General features: G+C 33.9%; 1 pseudogene across 3 annotated transcripts in view; it reads right to left on the bottom strand.

Moving 5' to 3' along the window:
- Positions 1-12,523: 12,523 nt before the first annotated feature.
- The window catches only part of LOC149772860 (glycolipid beta-1,4-mannosyltransferase egh pseudogene), a 30,078-nt pseudogene continuing 18,492 nt past the window's right edge, over positions 12,524-24,109 (bottom strand). Inside the window, exons 4-6 of one of the 3 annotated variants that reach the window (XR_016417568.1) lie at positions 23,118-23,238; positions 21,204-21,450; positions 12,524-19,270 (exon numbers count right to left, since the gene is read on the bottom strand). The product of XR_016417568.1 is annotated as a glycolipid beta-1,4-mannosyltransferase egh pseudogene, transcript variant X1 (transcript). Of the gene's footprint in view, positions 19,271-19,624; positions 20,227-21,203; positions 21,451-23,117; positions 23,239-24,109 lie in introns of those variants that run through there. The other 2 variants (XR_016417569.1, XR_016417570.1) reach the window with 2 other exon arrangements.

Here is a 24,109-nt window from a genome sequence, read left to right as displayed (position 1 = left end):
TTAATAGGTGCACAATTGAGTGTACTTTATACGAAATCATGTTGATTTTTAAGCACAAGGTAGCAGTCATTTTAGTTAGCAGTGTGCTTAGATCATTTACAATTTACAATTTCCATAAGTACAATATCCAAAGAAATGTCAGTCACATTACATCAAAGTAGCGTAGAGGTATGCTAATATGTTCTCAATTGTTCATGTTTCAAAAGCAAACAACTTCACCTTACATACGTCTTACTCTCAATAGTACATGCTAACTTGTGAGCGCCCCCTTAAATTCACGTCTGCAGAGAAGTGATATGTTTATATTGTTCTCAAATAAATATAAAGTGCACTGTGACTTATCCACCGCAAATAAGGTATTTGGAAGCATACATGTCGCGATTGTTTAATGTGCTTTTAAAGTTTGTATTAGTCTCAGTCTAATACGGATGCTGTACGGCTCAGAGGATTATAGTCGTCCGTGCTCTCAATCCATATATGCTTTGGAAACGACTGACGTATTTGGATCTACGTTAGAATACACCATAGATAGGGCAATGGTATCTTATATCTGGATGTAAGAAACGATCACCAAAGACCGCTGAAAATGAAAATGTATTTGGTCATTGCAAATAATACGTCTAGCAACATTAAAGAGTATTCAATGCAATGGGTGACTGATTAATGTACAAGTACCATTCAAACTCATCACAGTGATTTCATATTTGGCCTGAGAGTATATGTAGCCTATTTTTGAAGTTAAAATTGCTGGCTACAATTATATTTCCTAATTCCATTATCAATAGCAAGATGTATATAATATTTCATCATCTGGATGTCAATCGAATAAGCGTACCAGAATGTATACATGTTTAAGTGGAAGTTCAGTGCATAAGCAATCCAAATTATTTTGCTCAAGATCCTGTCGCTCTTGTGAAAACAACGATTATTTAACAATAATAATAATAATAATAATAATAATGATAATAATAATAATCATAATAATAATAATAATCAATATCATCATCAACATCATCATCATCATCATCGTCGTCGTCATCATTCTGTGTTGTGAAAAACGTATCCAACTTCTTTCCGCGCTTTTTTTTTGCTTCCATGCAGGAGTTTCAGGAGACATGCGTGTAGGTTTGATTGAAATAACCTTAGCTGGTTTGTGCATTTCGTGTCCTATAAGTATATTCATTACTACATAGTGGGACTAAGTTTCAAGATTGAGGATGTAATCACTGTTACAATACTCAAGTTAAGAAATAGGAAAAGGAGTAAGTACCTCATTTAAAACATGCATTGGTGAGGCATTGAGGAGAGAAAATGGAGGTTTGTGCAATACAAATATTCTTGTGACATGTTAATTATGAGTGAAAGGTATATACAGAATTGGTATTATTTATTGGTCATACTCAAGAAGTGATCTAATTTGTTTATGGAGAGAGAATATCTATGCTGAAGGGAAATCAATCTCCCTGTGGAAAATGTTAGTGCATTTACTAGATTAATACGTTTGGTTACATGTTAGAAATAGGAGGACAAATTACCAGAAATTCTGTATAGACGATTATTTATATAAATGAAAAAATATTCAATTTCTCAATCGTCAATCTCGAGAATATTCATAACCACCTTTTCTGTTTCCAGGCGTATAAAATAATATATTGTTTGTTTGGATAATGCCTTCAATCAAAATTGTTTATTTTTTTATAATCTTTGCTTAACTGTCATGTACTAAAGGGATTAATAGGTCAGATATCTAATTTTCTTCTGAAATCATAACATTTTCATACACTGAACACTCATTTTGTTAAAACTTGTATGTGTACATTCTATATTATGGCATAATAATAATAATAACACAAATAATAATAATAATAATAATAATAATAATAATAATAATAATAATAATAATAATAATAATAAGAGTAATAATAAAAATGAGGACTTTGTATAGCGCCTAACCTTTAGAAGCTATAAGCGCTTAACAACATTAGACAACACATATAAGATGTAAAACATATAATAATATTATTACAAAAATAAACACAATGGAATTAGAAAAACATAAAAAAATTAAAAAACATGCTGAGAATATTTCAGGTAGGAAACATTATTAGGTCCTTAAGTTTGTTCTTGCAGTCGAAATAAGTGAGTTTTGAGAGCCCTCTTGATAGTGATCATTGTGTCTTTGTGTCTAAGTTCAGTGGGCATTTCATTCCACGTTTCTGGGCCCTGGTATGCAAAATAACGCTGTCCATATGACTTTGTTTTCATAGTGGGAATAATGAGTATACGATTGTCAGAAGAGGAGAATAAGTATCTTGCTGGTGTCTACACATGGGTGAGGTCGGATAGGTATGTTGGACTAGAGTCCGACAGTGAAACGTAGCACAGAGAACAAATTTTGTGTTTGATTCTGGATCGAATGGATAGCCAGTGTAGGGTACAGAGCAGTGGGGAGGTGTGCTCTGATCGTGGTCCTCTAAGTATGATCCGAGCAGCTGTGTTTTGAATTTTTTGAAGTTCTGGAGTAGATATTGAGATGAACCAGACATAATTGAGTTACAATAGTCCAGTCTTGAAAGTACTAATGAACACACAAGAACACTAGTGGCAAGATATTCGCGATTGAGCTGATGCGTCTCAGCTCAAGATATGCAGCCTTGCATATGTTCATGACATGTGGGTGCAATGTGAGAGTACTGTCCATAGTAACACCTAGGCTTCGTACTGATTGTGTGAATTTAATGTTGGCGTTGCTGATATGTATTGTATGAGGTAAAGGATGTGAATGAGAAAGTCTTTTTGTTGTGATCAGAATGGCCTCAGTTTTATCATCATTGATCTGCAGCTTGTTACATGTCATCCATGATTTCACATCAGAAATGCACCTCTCTACACCTTGGATGGTAGCATCAAATTCAGTTGGGTGGCTAGATTTGTATATCTGGGTGTCATCAGCGTACAATTGGTGAGACACTGGATGATGATCTATGACACTTGAGAGTGACTGAGTGTACATAATGAAGGGAACAGGTCCAAGAACAGACCCCTGTGGAACACCACAACATAGATCAACTGGGTTGGAGTGTATTCCATTTGCAGATACAATTTGTGTCCTGTTGACCAAGTAGGACTTGAACCACAGTGTGGCTGTATTATGAATGCCAAATACATGCTGGAGACGGTGAAGTCGTATATCATGGTCTATTGTGTCAAATGCTGCAGACAAATCTAGGAGGGTGAGGACTGTAATCTTGTCGTTATCCAACGCAAAGAGAATGTCATTAACTACTTTTAGAAGAGTAGTTTCAGTACTGTGGCAAGGGCCATATGCAGATTGTACATTGCTAAAAGGACTGTTTGAATTTAGATGAGATACAAGCTGGGATAGAACAATCTTTTCTATGATTTTTTATATGAATGCGAGATTAGAAACTGGGCGGTAGTTCTTTAAATCATTACAGTCTAGTGTTGGTTTCTTCAGCAGAGGCTTTACAATGGCAGTTTTGAAAAATAAAGGGAATTCCCTGGATGAGAGAGAGAGGTATTAATAACATCAGTTAGTGAAGGCAATACTGGATCTAAGCACTCAAGCAGCAGTGATGTTGGAATTGGATCAAGTTCACATGACTTTGTTGCACTCACGATTGTACGTACGAAATCCATAGAGATAAAAAAACCAAACGTTCAATCCCAATAAATGACAAAGTCATTGTAAATAAGAATAAATAAAGGAAATACGCACTTTTCTTAGCTGAATATATATTTCGATCAGAAAAATTAATATCAACTAAATTTAATATGCTAACAATGGGTACTTTGAAATATGTTCATCACTGTCTGTTGTTAGAAGCATGTCAAAGGGGAAACTATTCATGCATTCTCTTGCTTGTGTCAGTTGTAAATACCGATGAAATTACATACATTCAAAGGAAGAAAAGAAACAACTGTATATTCGGTACATATAATTAAGTATCAATTTAGTATATATGTATGTCTCTCTATCTCTCTGTATGTGAGTATGTATGTATGCATGCATGTATGTATGTATGCATGTATGTATGTATGTATGTATGTATGTATGTATGTATGTATGTATGTATGTATGTATGTATGTGTGTATGCAGCTGTGTTTTAAACTTTTTGATGTTTCTGGAGTAGATATTAAGATGAACCAGACAGTACTGAGTTACAATAGTTCAGTCTTGAAAGTACCAATGACCACGCAAGTATTTTAGTCACATCAACTGAAAGATAACGAGGACTAAGTTTTTGATGCAGGGGTAGTCAGAGCAATCGCAACTGGGGGTTACCTTATCCTGCTGAGACAGACCGGAACAGTCTGCCTGTCAGAGGTTAAAGTGGTTTCCTGTAAAGTGGAACCAACTTTCTCAGTAGGAACTGACTGGGGGTTTCTGAGTATATTAACCCGCGTCTTGGGATCTGGGATCTAGACAGGAATGTGAAGAGAATAGGTATAAATGTTCACATCATAATTTGAGTGTTCTGGACTGGATCCGGGGTCGCTGGACAGGGCTTGAGCATGGTGATCTGGAGTTGCTGGGACTGATTGGGGTTTGGTCTTCCGGGACGTTTTCAGGCCATAACAGCTAGGGGAAGGTGGATAGAAGTTAAAGGGGAGCAAAAGTTTCATGTGAATGGTTAGCTGCTTTCCTTTGCCATCTTCACTATGTACCTTGTCGACTGGTCCGTCAGGGTTGGAAATTTCCTTGACTATATTAGGGCGATATTTCCAGCGGTAGGTTGGTTTATGATTTCCCTGGGATGCAATTTTCTTGACAAGTACACGATAGTTGAATAGCTTGGAGGTTCGAACCTTTCTGACGTAAACATGCTTTTTACGTGCCGTCTGTTTCTCGGCCTCTTCACATCTTTTAACATACTTTACGCTTTGTGGTAGTTTCTGCACTTAAAAGGTCTGATCTTTGGCACAATCATTTCCAGCATGAGTACCCAAATAGGCGTCAACAGATACTCTTGGGTGCCAACCAAACATTACAAAATAGGGGGAATGGCCATTGGCATCTCTTTTGGTAGCATGATAGGTCTTGAGGATTGGTGCGATGTTCTATTTCCAGTCCAATGTTTGGTCGGCTTCTAATGTACCAGGCATCTTTAACAGGGATTGGTTGAAACGTTCAGTTGAACCGATCCCCATTGGGTGATATGGAGTAGTACGAGTTTGGCTATTCTCGCTAACTTGCATAATTACCTTATCACTGAACTCTCAAGGTGCCTGCCTTGGTTGCTGTGGAGTCTATCAGGGAAACAATGAAACTTAATGAAGTGCTCATACAGGGCCTTGGTGGTTGCCGGAGCCGTCTGTCTGCCACAGCGAACAGCTTGAACATACCTGGTGAAATGATCTGTGATCACGAGAACATGCTTGAAGCCACCCTTAGACCTTTCAGGTCATACACAGTCTATGCAAACCAGCTCCATTGGGTGTGTTGTCTGTATTGAGATTAACTCGGCAATCTTAATACGTCCCTTTTTCAAGATGCAGCGAGCAGAATATTCAATGGCTGATTCAAGATCCTTCTCTAACCCGGGCCAGTAAAAGCGCTGCCTTGCAAACAGCAAACATTTGTCCTTTCCATGATAACCTATATGGTTATGGATGGCTTTCAGGGCCTGTTGTATGTGACTCGAGGGGCAAGACTAATTGCTTAGTTTGTTGACCGTGAAGCGAAGCGATTAAAAATAGAATATCATCGTCGAGGAACAGGCGATTCCACATACGCAGGAAAGGAAATGAACTGAGACCAGTTAACTGAGCTCAAATAATTAACTTCAGAAAACTCTGCAACTTTTGTTTAGACCGAGTTGTCTTTGAACACTCTATCACTTTACTATCCGTGGCCGCTGGTGTTCAATTAAATTATGTGGGAGCCATTGCAATATGTGTATCGGTATTTGGGAGAAATAACAACGCTACGTCTCTGTGGGGTTTTGTACTTTAATCAGACTTGATGACTAAATGAAGACGGGAAAATGACGAAGACGAAGAAGATGAAGAAAATAAAGACGAAGTCCATAAAAATGTAGACATACAACATACAGATATGAAATATATACATAATTAATAGTAAACGAGTCTAATACATACGGATAATTCACATATTAAAAAGGATATCACAATGTAATTACAAATTTATAGCGTCATGTAGTGTTTTGGTTTGCAATAGTTATTTTCTTCGATACAAATTGCAAAGTATTGAATAACATATTGCACTCAGAAGTTGAAGTTGACTCCTGGAGAATCGGTAAAGGCGTGAACAATATAACAGGGGACGTGTTAATGTATTGGGCGGTTGCATGTTAGGCACGTGCAATACAAGCAACTCACACACTATTCACTCACCATGCGTACCACAGAACAACATGTATATGGACACTGGATATCACTGTACTGAATATGTAACACCAAAATACTAAACGCACACAAACAATAACAAACAGTGGTTTACATAGTATATTTTTAAATAGAAATTCCTATAGATAAAATAGACACAATGTTCCACAAATCAGTTTTTCTCACAAGAGATCTTTTGGGATGCCGTGAAAGACATATCACTCCGTCAACATGTTTATAATGATTTTATATTCAATGTGGTTGTGAAAAGCTCAGGAAAACACGTAGGATCATTCACTGTAAATCACAAAATAACAGTGACATTAAAATGTGACATTATGCTTGAAGCATATAATCGATATAAACCTTTGATAAATGAGCGCTCGCAAAAAAGAAACCCTTCTGTAGTTGTTTAAAAATACTTAGCAATAAGCACTATGTAGTTGCATATTATGTTGAGACCATGGATACGACATTGAGTCTGGTCGTCTATTCCAACACGAGGTATTACAAAATCGCAAAAAGTGCAAATTGATGCCATATCTGACGGATGTCAAAGACAGATTCCCTTTGGACATGTTTGAACAGATTATACGATTTATTGTATGAAATATACAGATTCAGTAAGTGAGGAATCGAAACAGAGGGAGATTTAAAAGGATTCCTTTTTTTTTTCTTCAGGATTGTTTCTACTAGGATATATTTTGTTTTGTATTCTTACCGGATCAAGGGATCCGATATATAAGTTGAAGTTAATGGTATTTCTCTATTCTCGGTGCTTACTAGTAAAAGGCTACTGATGCGACGTTTTGGTATAAACAATATTATCGAAAATTGTGCCTTAATGTTTCAATAATTGCTTAACCTCTAACAAATTTATGAATTTAAACCTAACGAAGTTAAGGTTAAACTCCCTAAAAATTATGTGCTTGTCAATTAAAAGCAGCCGATGTGATTGTTGGGTATGGCTTCAATTTGTTCATAATAGCCAAAATGGTGACCAACTTGTTTTGTAAAAAATCAAAGATTCGTCAGGAGGTTAATGATCATATAAAGCCTATACTTAAAAGTGCACAAAGGTTTAACTTGACTATTGCCTACATTATGTACTAGAAATGTGAAAAAAGCGTCGCAAAACTCACTTTATCTTAAATTAATTTTCAAATTTGAATCACTGAGTAAAGTTTACGTTTCTATGACCTTACACTAAGTAACAGAAAAGAGCGCCAATCCTCGGAATGTTTTCAAATATTTCGGATACTGGCTGAAAGGAAAATCCCGTACCACGCAGTCGTAGTATTTTGTCAACTGAATTTTTTTTTTCAATATTCATGTCTGAAACATTCTCAGGTGAGGTTATCCATGTACCAAAACAAATGTATCTGTATTTATTAGCTGATATGAAAAGATATTAGCAATGATCAGCTCATTTAGCTACCCATAATTTTTTCTAAATTCCGTTGTACTACCGAACCATCCCTCACGAGTAGCCGTACCCAAGGTGCTTCATGCCAACGCACGGACGAATTAATCCTCCGGCTTTACAGACTTTCCAATGGAGAATAAAATCCAAGCTTTTTCACATCGTGTATACAGCTCAGATTTAGCTCCAGGTAATTTTGATTGAATTTTAACCGATTCGTAGAGGCAGACAATTGGAAAACTGCCATTAGGTTCGAAGTGTACATTTTCACTGTATGAACAATATATAAAAAGTGAATAGAAAATAAACATGCAGATGTACATGGAGTGTAATTGATGTAATAATGGACTGCCCAAATTTTAAGAACTTTGTTGTACATCTACTAATACTGAGCACCTTTAAAATCCCACATATTATAAAAAAGAAAATGCTTGAATGAAATTGCGTTGAAATACAACGAAAGTTTATAACCTTTAACATTGAGAGTAACCTATTGTATGGGCGCGCTTGAAGATACTACTACTACTACTACTACTGCTAATAATAATGATAAGATTAATACTATAATTACAATTCAAACACTCATCCCAGCTTTTTCACTTTTTCCCCTGTACCCCGAAGATTGAGTAAACTTGTGTGCAGGTTTGTATGCATGTCTGCCCAGGGAAGATGTCAGCTGGTTTGTTTGTCATGTCCAATAAGTATAATGACTATGGATGAGGCTATGTTTCGTTACTGAGGATGTGGTCACTGTTATTTATAAAACTCAAAATAAGAAATTGTTTAAAGAAAGGACTACATTTGAAACATTCAAATGGGTAAGGTCTGCTGGGGAGGACGGGGTGAACTGGGTTTTAATTGTTTCTAGGAAAAATAGATTTTTAATGTCAATATTCTAGTGACATAAGATAATTATGACTGAAAGGTCAGAAAGAAGAATTATATGTTTCTGGAGAGAACATAGATGCTACACAAATGGGAAATCAGTCATGCGAAGACAATGTGAGTGTCAGATTGTCTTCCTTACTTTAATACGATTTATTAGATGCTAAAAACAGGAGGGAACATTACAATACATTATGTATAAAGCAGGTTTTGTCTACAGGAAAATAATAATTCTATAACTCAGACATCAATCACAAGCATATTCATAAAGATCTTTTTGGTTTCCAGGCAAATTTCCGTAGCGAGGGAAATAATCCACAAAAGATTTGTCAGATTCCTAATTATTTATGACAAACATATATTTTCCTACATTTACGATTCATCACTTTAAAAATAAAATGTCTACATACCATACTCTGATAAAAACAGTCATTAAATCATTGTAAAGAAGAACAAAACTAGGAAATACGCATGTTTCTTACCTCAGTGTATATTTCGATCCAGTAATACTAATGTTAATTGGATTAAATGTGTTTTCAATATATACTTTGGGAAATATGCTTTGCACTATATTTGTAGTAGCATGCCAAGAGTAAAATATTCGTGCATACTCTTGATTGCCTCCCTTACACATAGCAATGACACTGCTAACATATATAGGATAAAACCCAAATCTATACTCATTATACTGAATTGAGTGTTAATTTAATATGTATGTATGATAACAGGTATCTTCAGATATTATTTATAAGGCCTTAAGTAATTAATATAATCCTTCAAAATAAGGTAGAGAGTAATGCATTCATGCATGCATGCATGCATACATGTATGCATGCATGTATGTATGTATGTATGTATGCATGTATGTATGTATGTATGTATGTATGTATGTATGTATGTATGTATGTATGTATCTATGTATGTATGTATCTATGTATGTATGCATCTGTGTATGTATGTACGTATGTACGTACGTATGTATGTATGTATGTATGTATTCATGTATTCATGTATGTATGTAACTTGTTATCTAATTTTGCGTTTGTAGGTTAAAAGACAATCTTAATAATTTACTAATAAATACAATATACAGCAGGGATTTGATACACAGACAATATGAGTGAATACAAAAAGGAATTGAAATAGAAAAATGAACTAATGACTATATTTTTAAAAGAGGAAGCTCGTTTATCATGACCACTTTCAATGAAGTTGGCTAAGAATAAAGAAATGGATTCAGTCAGTCCGTTTTTTTTTGCGTTCGTTTCCAGCATACATCTGCATATCTGTAAAATATATCTCCATGTATATCTCCATGACACTTGACACGCACACAAAGTTGTGCTCTAGCTATTTGTAGTTTATATGTCTGTTACATTTAGATGACGAAAAATACCTTTCTTATTTTCTGTTAGTTTAGTAATAATAAAAAATATTGCATATTCTTGGGTCTTCTATATGCAAGAATTTATTTTTGTAAAGCATTTTTACGCTGGTTATATGTGATAAATGTTTAGGAGACTCCAATATATGTATATATATATATATATATATATATATATATATATATATATATATATATATATATATATATATATATATATATATATATATATATATATATATATATATATATAAACAACACAACAGTGTAGCAGCCATATCATGTAAACATACATTTGCTAACTGTTGCTAGCTGACTTCATCCAATATAAGTACATGCGCGCTAATAGTTTCAATAGTGTATGACTTGCAACTAGGAAAGATAAAGACAGGATCAGTCATATAGGAATCGAAAGAGAGGGTGATTAGAAATAAATTTATCTTTATCTTATTTTCAAGCATTGGTTGTAACTGGATATATATTGTTTTTTATTCTTACTTGTACATGCACTCCAGAAACGACAACAGAGCAACCAAGAGCAAGAACTCTTTGTGCTGAAAGCAATACTGATCCAAAATGTGTTGTTTTTCCATACCAGAAGGAAGAGGATTTTTATGTATCTGATGGGATTCATGATACAGGAATTTGGGACAGCGACCTTACGCGCCTTCTTAAAGCTGCTCTATCGCTTTATAAAAGGGCCACAACCTTCGATTTAGGTGCTTTCGTAGATTACTTTACTTTATATGCAGGTGCACTTGGTCATGACGTGCTTGCGGTAGAACCATTTAACTCCAGTGTTCACAGACTTAATCAAGGTTTAGCACTTAACGAATTTCCAGGAACCATTAGTCTCATTAAGAAAGCCTAATCCAACTAAACATTCTTCATTCGTGAGGGGAAGAATCAGACACTGGACTTGGGCAATATGCAAATTTGGAAACTGCTATTTAGAGCATGTGTATTTTGACATTTCGACTGAATCTTAAGCTGGCTTTGTTTCCAAAATAAATATATTATTTATGTTCTTTCAACTACAGTGTTTGTTTCATAGTTACAAAATTTTAATAATTAGTATATATTGCTCATTATAAGTTGACAACACGGACCTAATTTACAAACGTTTATCTAACTGACAAGTAAATCCATATGCAAATACTACTCCAAAAGCAAGTTCAAGTTACATAAACAGAGGAACTTGGTTACGGTAAATCTGTCAAAAACACAGAATATAAAAGCAGTAGGAATGAGGGATTCTGTTGCACCACAAGGATACAAAAAGAAAAAAGAAAAGAACAATAGAAAAGCAATGCAAGTCACAAATTCATTGGCAATTAACCGGTACTGAGTGCATAACGCGAATTTAATTGTAGCTAATCAGTTGCAGTTAATCACAAGAGTGTGAAGGCAATTATTTTTGTGATGAGAGGAAAATTAGAAAATTACAATTAAACAAACCTGATAAAATGATCTTTTCACTTAATAAAGGTCAGTTACTTGTGAATAAATGAAACTTTGCATTTAAAGGCAAAACTGATTATTTGCCAGCAAAATGTAGAATGCGCCAATTAAGTAGCTAATATTGCATATAACATCTATGACTGCTACTACTACTACTTCTAATAATAATAATAATAATAATAACATTAATAATAATAATGATAACAATAATAACCAAATGCATCACTATTGAACTGTCTCTTAGTTGATGTATATGCTGGCATAAAAATGCTATATGTACATTATACTTATTTTATATTTACATTTATTTCTGCAATTCAAATAACTAACGCCATAATCCTAGTACAAGTAATCATTCGACATACATCTGTCACTGAAAGACTACCAGACAAGATCATCTTCACAGCGTGCTTGTACTTCCACACAAATCATTGTCATACTGCGTTCAGTGTCAAGGACAGTTTACAAAATATTATTTCATCTGAAGTTTCTGCTGTACTTTATTAATTGTAACAATTTCTGAAACACATGGCAAATATGAAATATGTAATCTACCGCATTCACTATTACGGTAGTATCATCAATGTTCCTGTGAAACCGATTTTCGTTGTTGCTCCCGAACCACGAATTTAAGTCGCCAACGAAAAATGAGCCACGTATAATGCCCCCCCCCCTTTATTTTCTTAAAGTGTTGTATTCCTAAAGATTAATACATTTACTAATTTTTGATAAATCAAAGTCAATTCTGTAATCTGATAATTAAATTTAGCGTAGATACGTGTTTCTTTCATTTTTTATTTTAACGTTTTGAAACAAGAATCAGAAATCATTTTACATTGTTTCAATGTACACGTTTGATAAGGTATCCGATAGCTGTAATTTTACACTCACTGCCTTAAATTGATATGTGAGGTAAGTAAGGATAGAGAGAAAATAGAGAAAGAGCATAAGGTATTCAAACAATACTAATACTGAAAATGAAAGAACAAATAATACAAAATAGGATTATATAAAAACTAATTGTAACATTTTATTCAAATCGATCCTTTATTCGAGTACAACTTTTGTTGAAACATTTAAATATTCCTGAAAGCACAGTTCATTGTATCCATTCATTTTGTATCCAAAAGAACAACAATCCTGTAAAATACTATAACTATTTCTAGAAACACTATTATTAATGAAAAAATATGTATATACATTAATTACAGCAATGTAATAAAGCTCACACTACACAGAAGTCTGGGCAACGCCAATGTATCAACATCGTGTCAATCAAGTTTCATGTTACTCAAACATTCTTCTCAGGTAAATAATCCCCATATTGGTGAATTAAACAAGTCCAGCTTTCTCAAAACCATTGATAATTAGGTCCGATATTTCACTAAGTGTCGAGTGAGCTGCATTTAACCGATGAGCGTGAATTGACTTGATTAATGAGGTTGCCAGTTTTAGTAATACTGTACACTGATTTTCACTAGTAACATGTTTTTTTCCGTAATGACGTACATGACCTGTTTAGCATTCAACTCGTGGAAGTGTGACTTTAATTCGTCTTTGTACTCGTTGTTTACTGTCAACTCAAGCGGCTTAAGTCTGTCTGTTCAAGATGTAGGCGCACACATTAGCTGCCTGTTAAGCAAGTGCCTGCACCGTGTTCGCAGCTTATGATGGGTTAGGAAGTCCAGGAACCGAGGTGGGTCTAAGTTGAATTTTATAAATCTTACGTCACTGTATTAACGCCATGATCGGCAGAAAATACTGATGGATAGTAGTTTACGTAATAGATCAAGCATATGTACTTTAAAAACCGATTGGTCTAGTTTTGTGGCTGCGTCGGCTTCATGATTTTGAGCACTCAAATGGAAACATTGCGAAAGTGGTTAAGGATGATGCTGTGGTGTCCGCCTCCACCTCGGCAGTTTGTACCCATATTGATTTTAAAAACGAAAACCATCAATGATATAAAAACGCATAAAATATATTAATTTCATTCAATGATTTGCAATTTTTAACTCCACTGCCACCAAACAGTCCCTAACAATGACACATTCCTCTCGTTTCAAACCTAAATGGAAATTCGTCATGTGTCTTTAAATAAATGTTTCTCGTTAGATCTGTTAGAATATAAGTGCTGAAAATTATCCGGAAAATTTCTTCCCTGTCTTGAAATACATGTTCCCTTACTGCACCATAGACCCAAAAATGATTGTATTATTTCCGCTAAACAAATGAAACTTTTGAGTGTGTAACTTCAGAGTCTTATCTTTTGTTAAGAATGAACAGTGCAGCGTACAAATCTCTTAATATTGTCACTTTATATGCAGTATAAAAACAGCACTTGAAGTCTCCAGAATTAACCAATTAATATTGTGAAATACATTTTCAACAACTGCTCTTCATATTTGTATATAATCACAAAATAGGACAGTCTGACCTTCGCTAAAGTACAAATCTTATCTTTGGATCCAATAACGTCCAATGGCCTATTTGGACCAAGTTTTGATGTTTTCATTAACCTGATACTTAACCTTTCAGATGTAGAAATATAAATAGTACTTTGTATTATACATGTATCTTTCGTAAAGTACACAAGTCATTAATTGAATCTCAGAATTACGAATGTCATTAACTGAATGATTTTAATAAAACATAATACAAAATATGTAGTTAGGGAGACATTGACAAAGCAATTTTATTTTATTTTGCTTAGCTGTATTCCATGACAAAGGAATGAACGATAACGCGTTGAGTTTCTATGCTCAAATTGTTTTTGAATAATTTGATATTTCTCTCCCGAGGGAACAACTAGAGCGTTTTAATGCACTGGCAAAAGGTTAAAGAAAAGTGAGCCAGAAGTCAGCATGTTTTAGGCAAGGATAAACCCAGCCTTTACAACTGCATAGTATAAACATATAAACAACAATAACACGCAAAGGTGTCAAAGCAACAGAGACATTGAACGTTTAAATCTGGAAAAATTTTCTCATTTGCTTCACAATACAGTGTTACATTAAATCATAAATATAATAATATTCATTAGATTAATGATAATTACACATGGAGTAAATATAAAGACATCGAAGAAAGATCTGATTCCTAAAAATGTATTCCCTCTCATTGAGGACAAATAGACAATTACTGCTTAAGTTAATTTCAAGATGAGAAAAGATATTAAGAGACTGGTTGATTGAAGGTATATAAAATGGACAACCAACGTCATTAACAAATATATCCAAAGCAAAGAAATATAGTAAATAACTCTGACCATGATACAAAGAATTTTTGTTTTCGATCACTTGGACATTCATCTGTTCGAAAAAATTGCAAATAGTCCCGAATATTATTGGCATATAATGAAATTCATTACGAACGAATGTATTTGATCGTCAATAATTTCTCTATCCTCTATTTAAAGTTTGAAATCTAAACTCATTTTTTGTTCGATTTCCTCTATTAACGATTACAGGAGAGACATTGTCTTTCTTGGAGGCTAAAAGCGACCACAGATGTATCAAATCCAACTAACTGAATAGAAACAATATGTATGATTACCAGATCATAAAACAACAGAGCTTCAGTTCCGAATGATATTGGCAACTTATTGCTCATATAAACATATTTTAAATGTCTAACCTCCTGTTCATATTTGTCAGTAAGCCATTAAATATACAAAAATTTCGAAGTCAGTATAAGTTGATCATTGTAGTACCAATATTCAACTTAGACGACAAACTCTCTTCTGTCAAATTACAGACTAATATCCCTTTTGAGTAACATTATGAACGTTTACGCAACCTACTAATTAATTTTTGTAATATATTCTTCTTCGTATCTAAATCAGAGGGATTAATGCTTAAAGAGGAAAGGTATGGAATTAAGAGAAATATGTTGGTTATGAATATATGATCACTTTGATAACAAGAATAATTGGCTAATCATTACAAATAATCACTAATTAAGGTATTTGCCGACCATTCATATTAACAATGCATTATAGCGATTTAAACGATGATCTTTAAACAATTTTACTTCTCTGGATGGCTAATTTGAATCCATTCAAATCAGATTGTGTCCTCGTTACAAGAGAAGAGTGAAATACACTCAGAATTTTGAATTGTATGGATAAGGTATCCTTCTTGTTTCATCATATCGACATCAGGGAATTAAATTATCATCCAGTGGCTCTTGGATCAACCATATTGAATATATAATTTATCCTGTATGTATGCGTATTGTGAACTAGACGGTTAAGTCTCGAAGGGAAGCTGAATATTTAATCAACATCTGTAGCATTTGCAAGATTACCAAAAACGTGACTCCGGATTTACATAATTGATTTTTCACCCACTTTGTTATCGAGACACGGTACCTTAAAATCTAGGAAACTTACTATCCTTGCAGAACGTCTTTGTTAAGCAAAAGTGATATTTGCAATTACTTATCGACTTATTTGGCGATCTACCACGAACCGCAAGAAATTTTTTATCTATACTAACATTTATAAAAGAACTTACCGAGTATAAAATGTCTTATATTGGATATTAGAATTCGTAATAGGAAAGCTCCTATGTTTTCAAGCCTGTTGAGGCATAAATGTGATTCACAGAATTATGAATACGATCTTAGCGCCGATCATTCTGATTCTTGTGATTTCCAAAAGAATATTCATCATAGTTTTTACAAATTAAATCTGTTTATTAATGCAAGATAAAAGCTTATCGCATAGTATCAGTAACGAATATTAATATTATTTTTGACACTTTTTTTCTCAACAAACATTGCACAGCAGAAAAGATATGATTTTGCTACAAAGTCAAATGCAAACATTTGCTTTTAACACCAATGTGTGATTCATTTATTCCATTATGGCTAGTTAAACATGTACGTACAGAAATATTATCATCCTTACTTTATGAGTGCTATTTCATTATATGCATTCACTCCACCTGTCTTAACTATTTCAACAACTTTCACATACATATCTGTTAACTGATTATTTATAATAGAAAGGAATATGTAGGTTTGATAAAGCTTGTTCGAATCCTTTTGAGTTGTACATGTAACAGTGATATTCTTGGCAATAAAAGTTGTTTAAACAAAATTGTATTTGCTATGCTGACAATTTCGCCGCCTTGTTTAAGGTGTGATAGGTGTGCATGAAAATCAGCTCAGTGAACATTTATCTTTTTTATTCACGTGCAAACCCGTCAGACGACTTAACGTGCTAGTCGTTGGTTTTACGGTTAGCCACAGGTTCTAAATGGACTCTATGATACTTATTTGACATTCTTGGTCGCTGGGGGAGAGAAATATCAAAGTTTGGCTATTACCTAACATTATATTTATTTATTCGCGTTTAAGGCATCATAATCATCATTAAAATGTATACAGAGAAAAACTCATTTTCTGATATAGTTCTGAATACGTTCTTACATGTTGGTGAAGTTGCCTTTGCGAAATACCTGTTTCGCAAAGGCGACTTCACCAACATGTAAAATTCCATGAAACGTTCACGTTAAAATAAAATACATTTTGATATAGTATTCAATGTTTCATCGAATGCAGGTACCATGTAAAAAAAAAAACGTAAACAGTAGCTTTATACATTTTTTCATTTACTCAAAATATCACGGCTTCTGTATTGTCATTTCAACTGCTTTATATTATAAACGTCATTGCTAATAATTTAGAAATAATTAAATATCTTAATGAAATTGCTTGGCGAGAGAGAGGGTGTTCAATATTTAAGAAAACGTTAAATACATAGACAGTGTATAAGTAGCATCATTAAAATTGTAAACTGCAACTAGCCAAACTTTTAATAGAGGAAAAAATGCATTTCTGAATGCCTTTTTACATGGATTGCAGTTCTTTGAAAGACAAACTTGTTGACGTGCTCACAGTTCATTAAGAATCATTATCTCTTGAATAAAGCAAGCTGATTCCACTTGTTTAATGTGTAAGTATGCATTAACGATATAAAATATGTACATCTGTCTAACTAATTAGCTACCTAATAAAGTTATTTGATATTAGTATTGGTTTAATTGTTTCATAAATAAAATTTCAAAACCATGTGCTATAAACATATCCGACTTTCGGAGTCATTGTTATACACGTGAACACACTGGTTTCTCCCGTTGTATATCCTACTCAACAGAAAGCAGTGCTATCTTTATATATCTATCTTTATATATCTTCTGAGGTACTTCTCTCACGCAAGTCATGTTCTTTCTCCACGATATAAAATTCATTATTTAACTGCCCAAAGAATCCACACGTGGACGCGATGCCATCCATGCATGCTGTTAGAGGAATAATAAGTATGGTCCATATGCAGATGATCAATTTTCGAACCAGTCCGTATCTCCTTATACTAAAAGATTTCATAGACCCAAATGTAAAAAGAAAAATCATGAGTCCTCCAATCATGGCATTAATCAAAATGATAACACTCGGAGTCATAATTGGGAAAAATAGTGATATAGGTAGATTTAACAGATTTAAAGGTAGAAGCAACCAACTTAAATCTGAGGGGATTAAGAAAATTTTACATTTGATTGGTATACTTGGGCTTAGTAGTGTGAACATTCTTCCGACAAACCAGCGTTTTCTTTGTCGAATATAATCTCCAACAGTGAATGGACTTTTCTCCCACATTTCACCTTCTACAAAATTAAATTTGTAACCCATTTTCCATGCCTCCAGAGCAAAATAAAGGTCCTCTGCTATACTGCCCCTTGGACCAAAGTCAAAACCTAGTGCTTTCTCGACTGGAGACTTGACAATAATAAACGATCCTTTCAACCCGTAGATGGGACGATGTAGCTTCTGAAAGCAGAATTTCATCAGACCAATATCGATAGAAACACGAACACTGTCGGCTAATGTTGTCCACCAATTGACTATTCCTTCACTGGCATATGTTATTACACCTTGACCAACAGATCCGAGTTCCTTTGTAGCGAAATTTGCCAATCCAACTACCGAGCCTTCCGTAAGAATGGTTTCCTCATCTAAGTGTACAATCCAGTCATCATCGGACAAAATATCAATCTCCTTCTCCAGGCAATAATGCAAAGCGCGAGCTTTATACAATGATTTATTTTTTGAGACATATTCTTTTGGAACCACAATTTCTCGAACAAACAATGATGCAATCAAATTTAGGGGTATATCCGTAACAACCTCAAATTTGAACTTCTCAATTCCAGTTCTCTGACAGATTTCTATATTTCTTCGTAGGTTGTCTGCAACTAGATTTCTATACAAACCTCGTGTGACAACACGGAAGCAAATAAAAGGAATATCTGCCTTTGTTACCTCGAATTTAGGTTGATCTGGCCATAGGTTCGTGCAGAATAATGCAACAATGTTCACAAATACAAATGGCAGAGACAGACATGATATAACTTTTAATAAAAGTAAAAATGTAAATCTAATATAACCTATTCTCTCTATTTCACTCATGTAGGTCTTGTTCTCATTCTCTGGAAGCCATTTAAATTGAATCGTCGCTATAATAGCTATTGTTACAAACAGTTGCATCAACGTAAGGATTTGGAAAATAAACGAAGCCTTAGTTCGAAAGGTATTCGACAGCAGTTTCAGTGAAGATTGCACAAACGTCTTCATTTCATATTTTACTTTTCTTCAAAACTTAATTAATGTGGAAGCAAATAAATGCTAGGTGCAATGTTGTATTCGCCTGTTTCCGCTCGTTCATAAACTTTAACGTGCACGTCTGAAAGTATAGAAAACATGGATTAATGATACCAGCAGATCATGGATAAAGCCTTTGAGTGCATAGCAATCGCAGATATTATAAAACTTTTCATTCTTGAAAACGGAAAACAATTGAAGCATATCATCAAACAGTAGCCCTTTTATGAGCAAAAATAATTCGAGCAATGTTTTGAGAAAGAAAACAAAAAAGGATTTAATTCTAAAGGAAGTTATCAAAACCAAAGAATGCGATCGAATTGACTTATTTTTCAAGATATATTGACAAAAGTGCAGTATCAACAACCTTATTTGCAAATCATATTTCGTTTTCTTGGCATTGTCACGTATGTTAAAAAGCAATGATTCTTGTTACCTTTTTGCGTTTGCTCTGAGCGTCATGCCACAATATTATTCTCTATATAGAACGACCTGCTGTAAATATTGTGTGTTGCCATTGGCTAATTTTACCTGTTTAATAGATATATAGTTGCTGACAGCCTGCGAAGAAACGTCAGAAAACTGGACTTGAGAAATTCAAACTTGAGATTGCTACAGATATACATTTCAATGCAACAGTGTCAGCTTTATTCAAATCGAAGTTGTTCGTAACATTTGGGTTGATAAAATATTTCCGCATTACAAGATACGGACCGATTAGGAAACTAATCTTCTGCATACGGACCATACTTAGTATTCCGTTTCACAGCATGCATGGATGACATCGCATGTGGGTTTTAGGTAAATGTATAATGAAACTTAGAAGAACTTGCCCTGCTTCAGAGATGTTACACGCGTATGGTAACGAAAATAGCAAGTTCTTCCAAACGTCTGACATGATTTTTACAATATAAAAATATATTTACGTAAGACATAATTCAGCCAGTAAAATATTAAGGAAACAACTTGTTTACAGCTAATTAGCTAGTTTAACAGGCAGATACAACAGTTTGCCTGAACCTTTTGAAGTATATGCAGTATACAAGACTGACAGATTTATTAGTTGAAAGTACTGTAGCTGATGTGAATTAAAAACATTCAAGCTAACATTACATTTTTCTTAAACATTTCGCTAAATGAATTAGGTCCAACGATACGTTGCATAATATCTATCTATCTATCTATCTATCTATCTATCTCTCTCTCTCTCTCTCTCTCTCTCTCTCTCTCTCTCTCTATATATATATATATATATATATATATATATATAAAGAATACAAATCAAATGGCGAGTAACAACCATTTCAAGTGGAATGGATCCAGCAAAGGATCACGTGTGTCATGTATTGATTAAGATAAATAACTGACCACGAACAGTGCGAAACTAGTATCTGGCTAGCCTGAGACCTTTCGACTCTTTTTCGAAAAACAAAAACAAAACATAAACAAGACAAACATATAAAACAGAAAAACGGCTAAGTAGAGAGAGAGAGATAGCTGAAGGATATTTCAAAAAGGAACTAGGAAAGGTCAAACTTATGGCAATGATTACTCTATAATGTTATATTATCTAAACTTTATATACTTTATTCCAGATATATTTACCAATATGAAAAACACATCACCTTGCAAAGGAAAATCCACAAGCTCTACTTAGTGCATCCACCCACATCATCTTCATGACAACAGTTGTCATATCGAAAATAATTATGTTGCAGACGAAACTGTTTTTAGTGAAGTTAGTTGTACACATAGAACCTCTGTAATACAGTTGTTTTCTATCGGATATATATCTTTAAAATGAAGTTAAAAATGATATAAAAAGCTGTAGGGAGTGAACTCTTTGCATTGCTGTCAAATGTGTCAGCAGCAAATATATTTCATCGCATATCTCCAAATGTTTTAAATTGTTCGTTTGTTTTCTTTTTTAGGCTTCTATTTACATTCTAATGAATTAACAAAATAAATGAGACCAAGAAGGGTCAGAACGAAAGAAGTTTAAATAAAGTATGCACCTTCCGAAAGTACCATTCTTAATAGGGGAAACTCATCCCTTCTATCGCTGAGGGGGAACAGCGAAGCGAAATGATCAACAGACAGGAGTTAACTGGAACAGTTCAACTTATGTTTTGGTGATGCAGTTCAGTATAATGCTTAACTCACTACTGGCGTCTTGTTTCATTGCTTTATGTTTCGACCTTTAATCTATCACTGTTACTATGTTGGTCTGTGTTCTTTAAATGTTTCCATCATTTAAACAAGCTGGAGAGAAGATAGATAAAACAAATAAGCAAGACTTAACATACAATTGAATATCTGTTGTTCTCGTCATAAAGAGTTAAAATTATGGTCGATATGTTTGGAAAAGACACTCTCTGCTATGATAATTTTAAATGAATTTACGTTTGAACAAGTCATAATTAAAATGTCACAGCACATAACTGAAACAAAGCTAAAAATATAGCTAGAATTCCATATCATTATTGAAATCTTCGAGAACAACACAGCAGAGTTATTATTCAATATCAAGCTGAAGAACTATTTCTGTATAAGAAACAGATGCGACAAATTCATAATACATTTATATTTCATATTTTATTTATTTTTCTTACCTAACATTTGTAGCTCTGTTTCAGTTAATATTTGAGATAATTTATTGATCTAAATTAGTCTCATGAATTACAAACTGCTCTATTTAAATTTTGATTTTATAGAGAAATATTTTTTCTTGATTTTTAAGAACCTTGAATGTATATATATATATATACATATATATTGTCACTTGCATATCAACTCTGACAAATCATCTGTGGATACGAAAATTAGGAACACACAGTTGATCTGATTTATATCTTACGTAGGATCTGTTATCCACACACATCATGTGTAGAAACTCCAAATATCTATGAAAAATAAAGGTATCCGGCACCCCGGCAAAAGATCGCAAGACAAAAGAGCGCCAACAATAGAGATTCAACATAAGGGCGACAACAAAAGAGCGCCTTTGATTGCCGAGAAAAAAGCGCCAAATTACCCGATAAAATAGCGCCAGACACAATAGCTCAGGTTATACAAATAATATAATATTAAAACATTCTGTGGATTAGGGTATGGCAGCGTTTCCTTTGTCTTTCTATTGTACGTAGCGATGCGGTATATGATGGTAAATGAGGTGCAACTTCCATCGAAAATCCTACTCTAGTTTGTTACGTAATTTTCCTCGGTTTTTCCACCTTTTCCACTGCTCTTCTACGCATCTCCATGACGTACTTTCATTAGCATTTTCTTTGTCTTTGCGATATCTGTAGCCGATGACTAATAACATAATCTTTCCTTTCTGGTATTCGATCTTATCCATCTTTCTTTATTAATAAAATTTTTACAAATAAAGTTGCTACTACACTTTTCACTACATATGCAAAATGAAATCGTTGATTCTTAGCTCAATAATTAACTTCTACTCCAAACTTTGAAAAGAAACTACACTTTATTGCGCTTAATTGTCGGCGCTCATTTGTCGGCGCCCCTTTATCGGTGCCCTTATGTCGGCGCTCTTTTATCGTGCGCTCTTTTGTCGAGTCACCTTTCAAATCATTGCAGTTTGCGATTCCGTTTTTAATTTTAAGCGATATTTATGCTAGATATGGTACTTCGAACGTGAATGGAAAAAACTTTCGAGTAGCGAATACAATAATACAACTGTACTTATGTCAAAAGATGAGCTATTTATATGCGTTCTCCTCTGTTCACATGGGTGAGAATTGACTCGTAGGAATCAGAATCTAATGTTAAGATTTATAAAGCATTCCCTTCAATTCCTATCTTGAATTATTTGTTTTCACTTCTGGATTTGTTCTTATTGCGATTGGTGCAATATCCACGTAGCATATCAAAATTAAATGAAAGAGCAAAGAAATGAATTTACATACCAGTTATTCAAAACGTCGACCAATTTTACAATCAATGTCGCAAATGAGAACATGCATCCTCAGTATTGCCATGAATTCCCAAGTTTCTCCTTAGTTACATACCTGACGCCGTTGACTCAAGCTGTAGAAGACAATAAAGCACACTGAAGTGAATATGCTAGAATAAAAAGGTAGTAAACAAAACATACACAAGTTTTAGAGAATAGTAAAGATATAAATATTACTTTGGACACGTTTCAGATCCTTGTACATATCTGTGTGTGTGTGTGTGTGTGTGTGTGTGTGTGTGTGTGTGTGTGTGCTTTTGTAGTAGTGTTATTATACGGTAAAATACGTTTAATTCACTTTTGAAGAACCTAACAACCTGTAGCTACTGCAAAGTCGCTCTCTTGTTTGAGTTACCTAACTCCTTTCCCATTCTAATTCAGCTCTGCAAGAAAGGAAGTATTGTAAAGATGTATTATATTTGCTGTGAGAAAACAATATATAACATGCTTCTTTTAGGCGGAGGTTTCGATAAAGGTATCTTTATGATAAAGACAAAAATAAAATGTGCAGTCCCAATGCATAACTTCACTGTTTCCACTGTTACGAGCTCTTTCTGTCATTGATGAACCTTTAAGGCGATTGGATATGTGTGTCAAGTAAACTTCATATAGGTATGCAGAGAATGGACATGCATTTTTTTTATTTCGTATGGCTTATTCTCTAAGCAAAATTAGCATATATTTACTTTCAAAATGATGCAATTTGAAAGGTATGCTTAATTCTTCAGAAGGTTTGTCCTTACTTAAGACAACTGAATATCTGAAACTTGATTATTGTTTTCAATTGTGACAAAGGGAATTTTAATTGTGTAAATCGGAAAAATGCTTCACTTAAAACATTCCTAAATCAATATATAGGATGTGATATTCTCTTCTATTTTGTCTAATTGCTTTTATTCTTTCTTGATCGGTTTCGTATGATTCAATTAGTGCATAAATAAATAT

The sequence above is a fragment of the Sinohyriopsis cumingii genome, unplaced genomic scaffold (genome assembly GCF_028554795.1).
Source record: "Sinohyriopsis cumingii isolate HCF-2022 unplaced genomic scaffold, ASM2855479v2 utg001097l, whole genome shotgun sequence".
Classification (NCBI taxonomy): domain Eukaryota; kingdom Metazoa; phylum Mollusca; class Bivalvia; order Unionida; family Unionidae; genus Sinohyriopsis; species Sinohyriopsis cumingii.
The sequence above is the reverse complement of the archived record's forward strand: the minus strand, read 5'-3'. Positions and strand labels throughout refer to the sequence as shown.